Below are 14,459 nucleotides of genomic sequence, written 5' to 3'. Positions count from 1 at the left end.
AAAACTGCCTTAACGAAATCTAAGATAACAAGACATAAACCCACGATTATCCAATACATGGAGAATCTAAACAAAGTGGGCCACATGGCCTCCCACCTCTACAGATTTCTTCGACCCAAAGCCTCAAATCTGAACCGCAAAACTAACATGTATTGGGATTCACAACTTCCCTTCGCACTCACTGAACAGGAAAGACACATCCTGTGGGCATCACCATCGAAAAATATGATATCCCCGACCCAAGCGCAGACAAAATTCTGGCTATTGCACAAGATATACTGGACCCCGGTAAGATTAGCAAGGATGGGTCTGAAAGATAATGACCGCTGTTGGAAGTGTGGCATAGGGAAAGGGGACCTGGCACACCTTATCTTCCACTGCACTAAAGTTAAAAAAAAATTGAAAAGTGTACTAGCCTTCATTAACAAGACACTAGGATGCGCACTCAAAGAGGAATTCGCCACAATCACCACGGCAATTATAACAGATAATGTAAAATCAAAACATGACAAATACCTCATTGACTTCCTACTAACAGCAGCTACGAAACTGGTACTCTCAAACTGGAAAGATACAGCCAAAGTCACATTCAAAGGCTGGATGAACTGGGTGACATACCTAAGAGGCGCTGACATGCAAGCGCTAAGAAACATGCCTTGGAGGAACCCCATCAGAGAGATGTGGACAAATCTGAACAGAGCCCTAGACCAATACGATCCCCCATGAATCAGAGGGGAAAATACAAAAAAAAAGATGAAAAGAGTGAGACCGACACGGAGCACCCGAGGGCACCTACGTACCACCTAATCCTATGATGACTTCCACACCACATTTGTTTAGTGTTATATGTTACAACAGATAGAAACAAGGAAGTAAATGTTACGTAATGTATAACTATGTACTGACCCGCAAGCAGCCATCAGAAAGATAACCTGTGAAATCTATATGTTTCATGTATATGTGTTTGTTTACGTGTATATGTGTAGAAAAAAGACCTAATAAAAAAAAATATATATAAAAAAAAAAGTTGGGACATTTAACTGTAGACAAGAACTGCCCCTACAACAAAGTCCCTAAGGCACCCATTCCAGCTACTCTAGGGACAGTAAATCTACAGATGGGATCAGAGGAGTGCCCAGAGCAAATCTGGGAATACTCAAGCTAGTCTAGTCTTCTTGGGGGACATGGAGTTTGCCAGTGTAGCTGGGTGGCCAACCAACTGTAAAAAGTATTTACAATACCCCTCCATTAATGGAACTAAAGTAGAAGCCCTGAGAGATACAGGTGCCAGCATCACTATGGTGAAGGAAATGCTGGTTTCCCCAGAGCTATACCTGATTGGGAAAACTTACCCAGTCACCAATGCTGACCGCATTACCACCCAATGCCCTATGGCTATGGTGACATTGTATTGGGGGGAGGTTACTGGCCTGAAACTAGTGGTGGTCTCTCAATAACTTCCAGCTGACTGTCTGCTTGGAAATGATCTGGAAACCTCAGCCTGGGCTGAGGTTGAGCAAGTAACCCATGCAGCCATGCTGGGTATCCCTAGACTGGTGTGTGTGCAAACCAGAGCACAGAGCAAAAAACAGGGTGAACAAGTAGGTTTGGAGCCTGAAAATATGGCCCAACCAACCAAGAGAAAAAGCAAGAAGACTGGGGAACCAGCTTCTATTCAGCAAACCTCTCATGACCCCTCTCCCCTGGGAGAGGACTTGGAAACCCTAGAGGGAACTGAGCCCATGGAGCTTGAGCCTTACCAGGTTGGACTCCTGGGCCCAGGGGGACCCACTAGGGAAGAGCTGTGCCAGGGCCAGCGAGAATGCCCTACTCTTGAGAGCCCAAGGCAGCAAGCTGTTTCAGAAGCCAAGGGAGATGTCAGTGGTACTCACAGAGCTTATTGGGAAGAGGGATTACTGTATGCTGAGACAAGAGACCCCAAACCTGGAGCTACCAGGAGGGTGGTAGTTCCACAGAAGTACAGTGAGTTCCTCCTAACTTTAGCTCATGACATCCCCCTAGCTGGACATCTGGGGCAGACCAAGACTTGGGAAAGCTAGTTAGCCCCATTTCTACTGGCCCCAGATGAACAAAAAAGTAAAGGAGTTTGGGAGCTCCTGTGTTACCTGTCAGGCCAGTGGCAAGACAGGTGGCAAACCAATGCCCCCCCTGATACCACTACCAGTGGTGGGAGTACACTTTGAAAGGGTAGGTGTGGACATTGTGGGTCCACTGGAACCTCCCACAGCCTCAGGGAACAAATTCATTCTAGTAGTAGTGGACCATGCTACTAGGTACCCTGAGGCAATTCCCCTTAGGGTGACTACAGCTCCTGCCTTACTAAGGCCCTCCTGGGTGTCTTCAGGGTAGGGTTTTCTAAGGAGGTGGTTTCAGACAGGGGTTCCAACTTCATGTCTGCTTACCTGAAACATATGTGGAAGGAGTGTGGGGTCCAGTACAAGTTCACTACCCCCTGCCACCCACAAACCAATGGTCTTGTTGAGAGGTTCAACAAGACATTGAAAGGGATGATTATGGGACTTCCTGAAAAACTCAAAAGGAGATGGGATATCCTGTTGCCATGCCTGCTTTTCGCTTATAGGGAAGTGCCTCAGAAGGGAGTGGGGTTTTCACCCTTTGAGCTTGTGTTTGGCCACCCTGTAAGGGGACTACTTTGTCTTGTGAAAGAGGGTTGGGAGAGGCCTCTCCAAGAGCCCAAACAAGACATTGTGGACTATGTGCTTGTCCTAAGGTCCAGAATGGCTGAGTACATGGATAAGGCATCCAAAAATCTTGAAGCCAGCCAGGAGCTGCAGAAACACTGGTATGACCAAAAAGCTGCCATGGTTGAATTTCAACCTGGGCAACAGGTGTGGGTTTTGGAGCCAGTGGCACCAAGGGCTCTCCAAGACAGATGGATTGGCACTTACCCTATCCTGGAGAAAAAGAGTTAGGTCAATGACGTAGTGGACCTGGGCACCAGCAGGACACCCAAAAGGGTTATCCATGTGAACCGCCTCAAACTCTACAATGACAAGGCTGACCTCACCATGCTGATGGTGACTGATGAGGAACAGGAAGCAGAGTGAGCCTCTCCCTGATCTCCTCTCTTCCAGCCCAAAAGATGGGTCAGTGGATGGAGTAGTCTTTTCAGACACCCTCACTCCCCAACAGCAGGCTGACTGCAAGCAAGTCTTGCAACAGTTTGCTAGCCTCTTTTCCTTGACCCCTGGTCTGACCAGCTGGTGTACCCATGATGTGGACACTGGTGACAGTAACCCTGTCAAAAACAAAATCTATCGACAATCAGACCAAGTCAAGGAAAGCATCAAAGCTGAAGTCAGCAAGATGCTGGAGCTAGGGGTGATTGAACCTTCTTAGAGCCCCTGGGCTAGCCCAGTGGTTCTGGTTCCCAAACCTCATCAACAGGGTGGAAAGAGAGAGATGAGGTTCTGTATGGACTATAGGGGGCTCAACTCTGTCACCAAGACAGATGCTCACCCCATTCCAAGAGAAGATGAGTTGAAGGACAAACTAGGGGCAGCCAAATTCCTAAGCACCTTTGACTTAACTGCAGGGTACGGGCAAATTGGCACGGCCCCAGGAGCCAAAGAGAAAACAGCATTCTCTACCCCTGATGGGCACTATCAGTTTACTGTGATGTCTTTTGGGTTAAAGAATGCCCCTGACACCGTCCAGAGGTTGGTGAACCAAGTCCTGACTGGGTTGGAATCCTTCAGTGCAGCCTATCTTGATGATATTGCTGTCTTTAGCTGCATCTGGCAGGATAACCTGATCCACCTTGGGAACTTTCTACAAGCCCTGCAATCTGCAGGACTGACTATCGAGGCATCCAAATGCCAGATAGGGCAGGGCACTGTGGTGTACTTGGGCCACCTTGTTGGTGGAGGCCAGGTCCAACCCTTACAGCCCAAGATCCAGAGCATCCTGGACTGGGCAGCTCCAACCACCCAGACCCAAGTCAGGGCATTCTTTCGCTTGACTGGATACTACAGGAAGTTTGTGAAGGGATATGGGCCCATTGTGACTCCCCTCACAGAACTCATCTCCAACAAAATGCCCAAGAAAGTGAACTGGACTGTTAGCTGCCAAAAGGCTTTTGACACCCTGAAAGAAGCAATGTGCTCAGCACCAATTCTAAAAGCACCAGACTACTCCAAGCAATTCATAGTGCAGACTGGTGCCTCGGAGCTGGGGATAGGAGCGGTCCTCTCCCAGATCAATGAGGAAGGCCAGCCTGTTGCTTTTATAAGCAGGAGGCTACTCCCCAGACAGCAGCGTTGAAGTGCCATTGAGAGGGAGGCCTTTGCTGTGGTTTGGTCCCTGAAGAAGTTGAGGCCCTACCTGTTTTGAACTCACTTCCTTGTTCAAACTGACCACAGACCTCTCAGATGGCTAATGCAGAGGAAGGGGGAAAATCCCAAACTACTGAGATGGTCCATCTCCCTACAGGGAATGGACTTTGAAGTGGAACACCGACCATGGACTGCCCATGCCAACGCCGATGGACTTTCCAGGTTCTTCCACTTAGACAATGAAGACTCCCTAGGGTAAGGTTAGTCTCATCACCTTTCATTTTTGGGGAGGGGGGGTTTGTGTGAGAAAGTGCCATCTTTCTTGCATTGGTATTCCCCCACTTTTTTCTGACTGCTGATGTGCTTTGACTGAGTGTGCCCTGGGCTCCTGCCAACCAGTTACCCAGGGCCTGTGTTCCTTCCCTAAAAACTGTTTTAAAACAAAACCCAATGGGGATCTCTGGCCACCTATCAGCCCCTAGTAAATGGTACTCTAGGTACCCAGGGCATGGTGACCAGCGAAGACCCCTATGGGCTGCAGCACTTAGTGTGCCACCCTTAGGGGCCCTGTACCTGGGTACCCACACACTGCCTTTGGCAGGGTGAGTGCCTAGGTACAGAACTACACAAAGAGTCGACATGGCACACATCCCTGTATCAGCCCAGAATCGTGACACGTAAGTTTTCGTGTCACTGTGAGTTGCACAGCCTTTTGCACATTTGCAAAATATTCACACGTACTCAACCATTTTGTCAAAGTTCATCCAAATTTTATTTGCATAGTTCATCCAGTTTTATCCGTTACGTCAAGGAAATGGAAAGCCGTTTTTTCAAGCATTGTAAATGACACTGGTATTGCCCATCCGGGCCTATACCCAGGCACGTAATCTGTCTCCATTCCTCCTGCATATTTTCACCCAATGCATTTCGGTCTCACTTCTGACCTTCCTCAGGGGTATTCCTTAAGTAAACCTCATTCATTGTAATCAAAAATAAAAAAATAAAAATTATAATTGCTCCATGATTTGTATAGTCTGAAATGTCTTCCTTTCAAAGACGTATTCTGTCCAGGTGACATCTGTTTGGAAGATTCCTTGACGTAACTTTGTGTTTTTGTCAGTTTAATCACAATTCATCCTTGTGGGTGCATTCAGAGGTGGACCGGCGTTTACTTTGCAGTGTGACACATCCCTGTATGCCATGCCCACAAACCCAGTGCCCTGGCATACATCAGTCACCCCTCTAGCTGGGTGCCCTATGCCAGTGGTGTGGGCCCAGGTGCATGAGCCCTGTGCCTCTACAGTACACAGGGCCATTCCTGGGCACTGTAAGTGCAGTGATGCCATTAAGAGTATATGGTGCTGGGAGGTTGTCATTACGAACTCCACAGTACCATAATGGCTACACTGAAGACTGACAAGTTTGGTACCAAACTTCTCAGCACATTAAACCCGCACTGATGCCAGTGTGAGATTTAATGTAAAATGCACCAGAGGGCATCTTAGAGATGCCCCCTGAAAACCTAACCTACAACCCACGTCTGGCTGAGTGGCTGCAGAGGCTGCCACACAGCAGACATGTTGCTGGACCTCTGGGTAGGAGAGCCCCCGCTCTCCTGGGCCTGCAAAGATGCACATCCTGGGCGAGGTGGTAGGTCTCCTCCCCCGGGATGGGCAGGGGTAAGCTTCAAAGGCATGCCGCCTCTGTGAGCTTCTCCAGACCATTTGCTGTACCCAGCAACCAGCCCCCACCAGTCCAGCCCCCACTCTGGCGGGAAGACTGGCGGGAAAAACTACATTAGGAAGGGGGTGTGCCAGCCTGTGCCAACCCACCCCTCAGGTGGGGGAGACGAGGTGAAGCACGACCCCGGGCTCCGGCCATCTTGAAGATAGGGAGCCCTGCTCAATCACAGCTAGGCTCCTGCCCCCCTCCCACAGGAGAGGAGCAGGCTAGGGGGTGTACTCACCCCAGGGCAGGGACCCATTGGTCCCTGTCCTTGCCCTACCTGTAACGCCCCTAAATTCAGTATTTAGGGGCTCCCTGAACCTGCCTTCCTCGGATCCAGATACGAAAAGAAGAAAATAGATCAAGAAGAAGACCCGCCGTGCAGCTACTAACAACAGGACGACAACAACTGACTTGGCCCTAGCCCTACCGGCATGTCAATCCTGGAACCTGCTCCTGCTTAATCCCGGCGACTCCTGCGGACAGCAACCTTGGGACACCCGGAGGCCCTGCCTGCCTTGACCCTCTTGAAGACTGGGACTCCCATCAGCAGAGGCTCTGCTGAAACAACCCACCTGGTGCCAACCAGGAAGCTCCGGACCAGCCCACTCTGCACCTGCCAAGCCCGGGCCGGACCCAACCGAACCAAGACCACGAGGACGTCCCCCCAGCGACTGGGACCCGAAGTCCAGTGCCCAAAGACCCTCCTCGACGAACCAGCCGACGCCTGCAGACTCAGAACCAGGGGCCACCCCAACCGCGACCAGCCGAGGGTACGTTTTTCCGACACCCAAACACACCCCTGCAGCCCTACAGCCCCTGTGCCTCCCTTTGGGGTACCTACCTGTGCTCCAAGATCCCAACTTACCTCTCGAAGTGCTGGTCGCCCCTGGAGAGTCTCCATCCCCGAGCCTGCAGCCTTTGTTCCTTTTTGACCTTTCCCATTAGATAACATTGAGCGCCTGACGGCTCAAAAGCACCCTGCACCCAGCCGCCTGAGTGCCGCTGGCTGTGACCCCTGTGTCCTATCCTACTTCCCCCCTTGCCCTGAGCAAGTGACCAGGAGCCCAGCTCTCACAACCGCGTGGCCTGCTAGCCAGCAGCCACCAACCGAAGGCCCCCTTCCCTCATTGGATATCATCGGGCCTACCTACCTCTGCACCCGGCTGCCCCTGTGCCGCTGGGAGTGAACTAACTGTACTTACCTGACCCTGGGGGACCCCTGAGTCTATGCCCAGAACCCTAACTTCACCAACCAAGTACTCACCTGGAAACCGGTAATTTACTACCTGCCATTGGATAACATTGACTAATTTTGACTCGAAAATATTCTAAGTGTGAAGTTTTGAAATCTGAAAATATTCACATAAAATCAGCCAAAGTCCGAATTCCGAAGTACTCACCTGTGATCAGGGGAGAAGCCAGTACTGTACCTTTCAGCCCAGTACTGAACTGCAAAAGTAATCCCTAGCGGGGTTACTAGTAATCTGTATTTTCTCCATAGGAACCCATATTCTGCTTTTCTATGAAATTTCTCCGAAGTGTCTACTTTTGAAAACTTGAAATATTCTTTAAAAATCACACTAAATACCGAAACAGAATTACCTGCCTGTTTTGAGTTAAGACCCCGGTGCTGGCCCTAGTAGACCAGTGCTGGGTTACAAAAGTAACGCAAACGTACTTTACCTGCAACCTTAATTTTCTCCCATTGAATAACATTGTCAGATTTCCATTGAAAAGTTTTTAAGTGTGAACTTTTAAAACAGCTTTATATTCATGAAAATTCACTACAGTAACTCAAACGTTTTTACTAATCTGGTTTCAGCTTAGACCCCAGGACTGAATCTAAGAGCTAGTCCTGGGACTACTAAAGTAATCAATATAGTAATCAACTGTACTTACATGTGGAAAACCCATTGAGCTCAATGCTATAGTGTGTTTTAGGATTGTGTTGCTTACTGTCAATACTGTATTAATTGTGTGCACAACCTTTATTGCTCCGTTGCAAAGTAATTATATGAGAGAACTCGTAAGAAGAAAAGTATATTTTTATAACTGTTGGTTCTACAAATTAAACACCTATATCTGTGGATATAAAAACAATTGGCCTGGAGTTCAGGCCTTGAGTGTGTGAAACCTTTTGCTGACTGAGTGTGTACAACAAATGCTTCACACTGTCCTCTGGTACTTCCTTACTGCTCGACCAAGCTACCACTTTGGAGAGTAAGGTCAGTTCTGACTTTAACCTCTGTTATACCTCTGGGGTTGGTGGACTCCATACACACTGTACTTCATTCTAGTCCAGTATATATAGAGCCACTCTCTCACACTACAGCTGTGGTTTCAGCTCCTGGGTGTCTGCCCCTTAAGGTTTAGGTCTCGGGGTAATTCGGCGTCTGACCCCTGCAGCAGAGGTCTATAGCGCCTTGGGTGTCTGTCTGCTTTAGGTGAGGCCTCAGGGCTATTCAGCGTCTCACCCCTGCAGCACAAGTCTCGAGTGCCTTGGGTGTCTGACCCCTACGGATGTGGCCACACCCCCTCGGATGTCTATATCCCTGCTGATGAGGATGCGCACAGAAGTGCCCCTGGTGTGTACGAAGATCTGAGCAGAGCTCTCCCCGAGAAGATGTCTGACCCGCGCCTCGCATGAGTCTCAGGTGAGGGGCTCCACTTTGATATGTTACCTGTCCTCTGAAACTGCGCCACCTTCGTCACTCGTTCTGTGAAGCGACCAGAGCCCAATGTACACACACTTCACCTGTCCGTAGCTAATTCATCCAAAAGTACATCTAAATATATAGACTAAAATATATCGGAGCCTGGTGTGAGATATGTTTATTGATGACTGCTCATAGATGAAATGCTGTCCTTGATAAAAGGGGGATCAATCAATCAATCAATCAAGAGTATTTGTAAAGCGCGCTACTCACCCGCTAGGCGCTGGGAGGGGGGGGGGGGGGCTGCTACTGCTCGAAAAGCCAGTTCTTGAGTTGCTTCCTGAAGGAGAGATGGTCCTGGGTGAGTCGTAGATGGGTGGGGAGGGTGTTCCAGGTCTTGGCCGCCAGGTAGGTGAAGGATCTTCCTCCGGTGGTGGTTCTGCGGATCCGTGGGACGGGGCGAGGCTGGCGGAGCGGAGCTGGCGGGTTGGCGTGTAGAACGTGAGGCGGTTGTTGAGGTATTAGGGGCCCAAGTCGTGGAGAGCCTTATGTGCGTGGGTGAGGAGTCTGAACGTGATCCTCTTGCTGACGGGGAGCCAGTGCAGGTCCCTCAGGTGGGCGGAGATGTGGCTGTGTCGGGGATGTCCAAGACGAGTCGTGCTGAGGCGTTCTGGATGCGCTGGAGTCTTTTCTGTAGTTTGACGGTGGTCCCATCGTAGAGGGCGTTCCCGTAGTCCAGACGGCTGGTGACGAGGGCCTGGGTGATCGTTCTCCTGGTTCCAGTGGGGATCCAGCGAAAGATCTTACGGAGCATGCGGAGTGTGTTGAAGCAGGAGGAGGTAACGGCGTTAACTTGCCTGGCCATCGTGAGGGAGGAGTCAAGGATGAAGCCCAGGTTGCGTGCGTGGTCCGTGGGCTTGGGTGTGGGGCCCAGAGCAAGGGGCCACCAGGAGTCGTCCCAGGTGAAGATGGATGGGCCGAGGATGAGGACTTCCGTCTTGTCTGAGTTCAGTTTCAGGCGGCTGAGCTTCATCCAGTCTGCGATGTCTTTCATTCCGTCCTGGAAGCTGGCTCTGGCGGAGGTGGGATCGTTGGTGAGGGAGAGGATCAGTTGGGTATCGTCGGCGTAGGAGATGATGTTGAGGTTGTGCTTGCGTGCGATGGCTGCGAGGGGGCTCATGTAGACGTTGAAGAGGGTGGGGCTGAGCGAGGAGCCTTGAGGTACGCCGCAGATGATCTTGGTGGCTTCTGCGAGGAAGGGCGGGAGACGGACTCTTTGGGTTCTGTCGGAGAGGAAGGAGGTGATCCATTCCAGGGCCTTTCCTTGGATCCCGGCGTGGCGGAGGCGGGTTGTCAGGGTGCGGTGGCAGACCGTGTCGAACACAGCCGAAAGGTCGAGCAGGATGAGGGCGGCGGTTTCTCCGTTGTCCAGCAGGGTCCGGATGTCGTCGGTGGGCGCGATGAGGGCGGTCTCGGTGCTGTGGTTTGCTCTGAATCCGGACTGCGATGGGTCGAGGGAGCCGTTCGTCTCCAGGAAGGCTGTCAGTTGTTTGTTGACGGTTTTCTCAATGACTTTTGCAGGGAAGGGAAGGAGCGAGATGGGGCGGAAGTTCTTGAGGTCTGAGGGGTCTGCGGTGGGTTTCTTCAGGAGGGCGCTGATCTCTGCGTGCTTCAGCTCTCCGGGAAGGTGGCGGATATGAAGGAGTTGTTGATGATGTCCCGAAGTTTGGGTGCGATGATGGAGTCGGCTTTATTGAAGATGTGGTGTGGGCAGGGATCGGCTGGGGAGCATGAGTGGATGGTGTTCATCGTGTGGGTGGTATCTTCCGTGCTGACCGGAGTCCAGGCGCACAGGGTGGTGGTGGGGGGTGTAGGTTCGGTGGTGGGGTACGAGTTCTGAGCACCGAAGCTGTCGTGTATGTCGACGATCTTACGGTGAAAAAAGGTGGCCAGAGAGTTGCAGAGGTCTTGAGAAGGCGTGATGTCGTTGTTGCTGGCGTTGGGGTTGGAGACCTCTTTCACAACGTTGAAGAGTTCCTTGCTGTTGTGGGTGTTGTTGTCCAGTCGTTCTCTGAAGGATGACCTTTTGGTGGTGCGGATCAGCTGGTGGTGTTTGCGTGTGGCGTTCTTGAGGGCTGTCATGTTATCCGTTGACTGGTTGTGGCGCCAGGCTTTCTCGAGGTCACTGCAGGATTTCTTGGAGTCTTTGAGATCGTTGGTGAACCACGCGGCTTTCTTGCTGTTGAGGTTGCTGGGAGGGTTTTTCAGTGGAGCAAGGGTGTCGGCGCAGTCGGTATTCCACTGTGTGAGGTTGCGGGCTCCTTTGTTGGGGTCCGTGGTGTTGGTGGGAGGGTTTAGGCTCAATGAGGTGGTGAGTCGTCGGTGGTGATCTTGCTCCAGCATCTTCGGGGGGTTTGTTGAGGGCGGTGGTGGGTCGTTGTTTTCCTGAAGTTGAAGTGTATGCAGCTGTGGTCGGTCCAGTGGAGCTCGGTGGTGTGGCTGAAGGAGATGTGGTTGCTGGAGGAGAAGACGGGGTCGAGCATGTGGCCGGTGTAATGGGTGGGGGTGTTGACCAGTTGCTTGAATCCGAGGTTGACGAGGTTGTCTAGTAGGGCGGTGGTGTTGTTGTCCTGGTCGTTCTCCAGGTGGAAGTTGAGGTCTCCTAGGAGGATGTGGTCGGGGGGGGCGAGGGCGAGCGGGCTGATGAAGTCTGCGATGGCCTCGCTGAAGTGTGAGCGTGGTCCTGGGGGTCTGTAGATGAGGGTTCCTCCGAGGGTGGTCTTGGGATCGGTGTGAATCTGGAAGTGCAGGTGCTCTGCGGTGGCGAGGGTGTCATCGGTGTTGGTCGTGATGCGGATAGTGTTTCTGTGGGCGATGGCGATGCCTCCTCCGGTCTGGTTGACGTGGTCCCTCCGGATGATCTTGTAGCCGTCCAGGATGGCAATGGCGATGTCGGGTGCTGAGGAGGCGTTCATCCAGGTTTCCGTGAAGAAGGCGACGTCTGGTGCCGTTTTGTCCAGGAGGTCCCATAGTTCGACGGCGTGCCTGTGGATGGAGCGGGTGTTGAGTAGGATGCACTTGAGGTGGTTGTTGTTGGCGGCTGTTTTGGCTGGCGCGGTGCAGGACCGAGTGATGGTGAAGTAGCAGGCGTGGCAGGTGAAGGCTCCATGGGTGCGTTTCGGGGTGGCTTGGTAGCAGGCTGGATGTCGGCCGGTGTTGAGTGCGTGGAGGGTGGCGGCGTCGTAGCTCAGTCGGGTTGGCTGGCTCTGGCGGGGTCCAGGGGTTCTGGCACTGGGCGCGGTCCAGGCGTGGACGGGCATAGATGGGCTTGCCTTTGGTGCGCAATCGGCGCGCCCGCTGCACGTACGCGCGGTCCCCGCCATTTATGGCGAAGTGGGAGGGAGGAGCAGCTGGGAGGCCGGAGCGGGGCAGCGAATGGGGAGCGGGAGACAGGAGAAGGGGGCGGGGCCGAAGGAGAGCAGCGGCGGGGAGCAGAGGAGGGGTTGGAAAGAGCGGGAAAGCGGAGCGGGGGAGAGCGAGGGCAAGCCTGGGCAAGCCTGGAGAGTGAGGGCAAGCCTGGAGAGTGAGGGCAAGCCTGGAGAGCAGGGGCCCTAAGGAGAGGCGGCAGCAAGAGGGCCAAGCAGGCAGCGGCAGCAGAATCCGGGCACACGGGGGCAGTGCGGTAGTGGAGTGACCGGGTCAAGGATCCCCTTCAATGCTCTGCATACGATACATTATTTGTGAGAAAGGACGGCATTACTGTAGTGCGCACTGCATATTTAACTCTCTTTTGCAGTTTCCCACAAGAATGGTATTGAATTTTTCTACCAAGTATTAATATTACTGATTGACGAGCAACTCAAATATTAAATAATGCTTTATAGTGTGGTACCTACTGTAGCTTGCCCTTAACATTACATATGTATTTATTTTGAATTGCGTGATACCACATGCTTGCAATGATAAACAAGCATTTGCATTGCAATAGGTCTAGCATTACTGAAAGTTTGATCTATCGGAGTGGCAAATAATAATGCAATGCCAATAGCTCAAACGTTAAGTAATACAAGACCTATTGCATTGCAAATGCTTGTTTTTGTTTGCAAGTGTATGGGGTATGAATAAGATGTGGTGGTTGTAAAGTGTAATGTTCGAGTTTTTAGCGCTTTAAAATCAAGAGTTGATGAAACTCGAGTGTGCCTGAAAGTTGTGGATGAGTTGGTTTGTGTATTCGAGTTGTGCTGAGTTTTTGGAGTGTTAAATTAAGAGGATTGTGAGAATGTTATAACCATATATGAATAAGTCTTAACTGGTGGACAGTTGTTTCACTTTTTTGGTGGTCTTAGTTTTATCCCTGGAAGAGGATTTGATTGATTGTAGTAAAACCTGGGTAGGGATTTGTATTGATTTCCATTCACATTGTCTGTCACCTTATGAGAAACAATAACCATGGGAACCACCTTTTGTTTGTGGAGTGCAGTGTATGTTTCCTGGGAACATTACGCTTAAATCCCCCTTAATCTCCAGGCATATGTGCCCGCTATTAAAAAGGCAGCTTTCTTTTGAAGTTGAAAACTTCTAAAGGGTGGATTTATTTATCTCTTCAGAGAGAGGTCACTTTCAGTTTTAAGTGGTATTTCATTACAGTAGTAGAGAGTGGCTCCTTATTGATCCAAACTATTAATAATGGCTTCTAAGATGTCCTTAATCATGAGGACTGTAGAGAATGATGGCTTTGAGTTCCAATGTCTCAACTGCACCTTAGGTTTTCAATTTACTATTCTATTATATGACCATCTTAAAATTTGCAAAAACATAATAGTGTTAAGCATTTTCTCTCAACATGTAGCATAGATAAACTAAAACGCTGTAGTGTGGCTGTAGTTACACATGCATACCCCTGCCATCTATTGTTGGGACTGGATGTTCCAAGTTGTTTTTCCTTGAAGATGTCTTTAGAGTCACAAGGTTTCAGTGGCACTTCCTCTAGGTGTAGATGTGCATGGTCACCAACTCCATTGTTAGATTGTTTTTCTTCACCATTGAGTTCAGACATGATCCAGTGAGCTCCCAGTCTAGACGAATTTGTTGGTTCCTGTTGTGGCCTCCAGTTTGCAAACGTCCACCCTGTCACAAGTACAATCTTCGACGCATCGCTGCCTGCTGGTACGTCGGTTCCAACTGTTGGTTTCGTTCTACGGCAAGCGTCCAGGCTCCGGCCCCGGGTGCCCTTCGGACAACCGAGTGCTCTGGCCTTCCTTCGGAGGATGACTACCTTTTTGAGATTATGGAATGGATGCCTCCTAAGAGAAGCCCCTAGTGCCATTCTAAATAGCCCTGGACAGATCTTTATGAAGTGTGCAATCTGTCTCTCCTAGGACCACAACGGAAGCGGGTGCAACTGCTGTTGCATGCTGTAAAAAGACTATCCGTCAGCGCCAGTATCGTTGATCGGTGGGCTCACACCAGGATGGCACAGTTCACTTTGTAGACATGTGACACCTTCGGGGAAGCCAACCTTCTCCTCACTGCCGAAGAACAGGAGGAGGATGTCTGGAATCTGACGAGGAGATTCTCAAGGAGGAAGATGATGACCGTGCAGGTGCCACATCCACCTCGGCACACCTGAACAACATGTCAGAACTACATTGATCACTTATCATAAGTGGTCGCATGTGAGAGTCAAGCACAGCCCTTCCTGGGGTCGTGCGTCGAGCCCACTGCATCGTGCATCAACACCACTGCACAAAGCGCCACCATG

General features: G+C 50.9%; 1 protein-coding gene across 3 annotated transcripts in view; it reads left to right on the top strand.

The window, feature by feature from the left end:
• ZC3H6 (zinc finger CCCH-type containing 6) overlaps window positions 1-14,459 on the top strand; it is a 462,846-nt gene that overhangs the window by 295,594 nt on the left and 152,793 nt on the right. The gene's annotated exons all lie outside the window — the stretch shown is intronic.

This window comes from Lissotriton helveticus, chromosome 6 (assembly GCF_964261635.1).
Source record: "Lissotriton helveticus chromosome 6, aLisHel1.1, whole genome shotgun sequence".
NCBI lineage: Eukaryota > Metazoa > Chordata > Amphibia > Caudata > Salamandridae > Lissotriton > Lissotriton helveticus.
The sequence above is the reverse complement of the archived record's forward strand: the minus strand, read 5'-3'. Positions and strand labels throughout refer to the sequence as shown.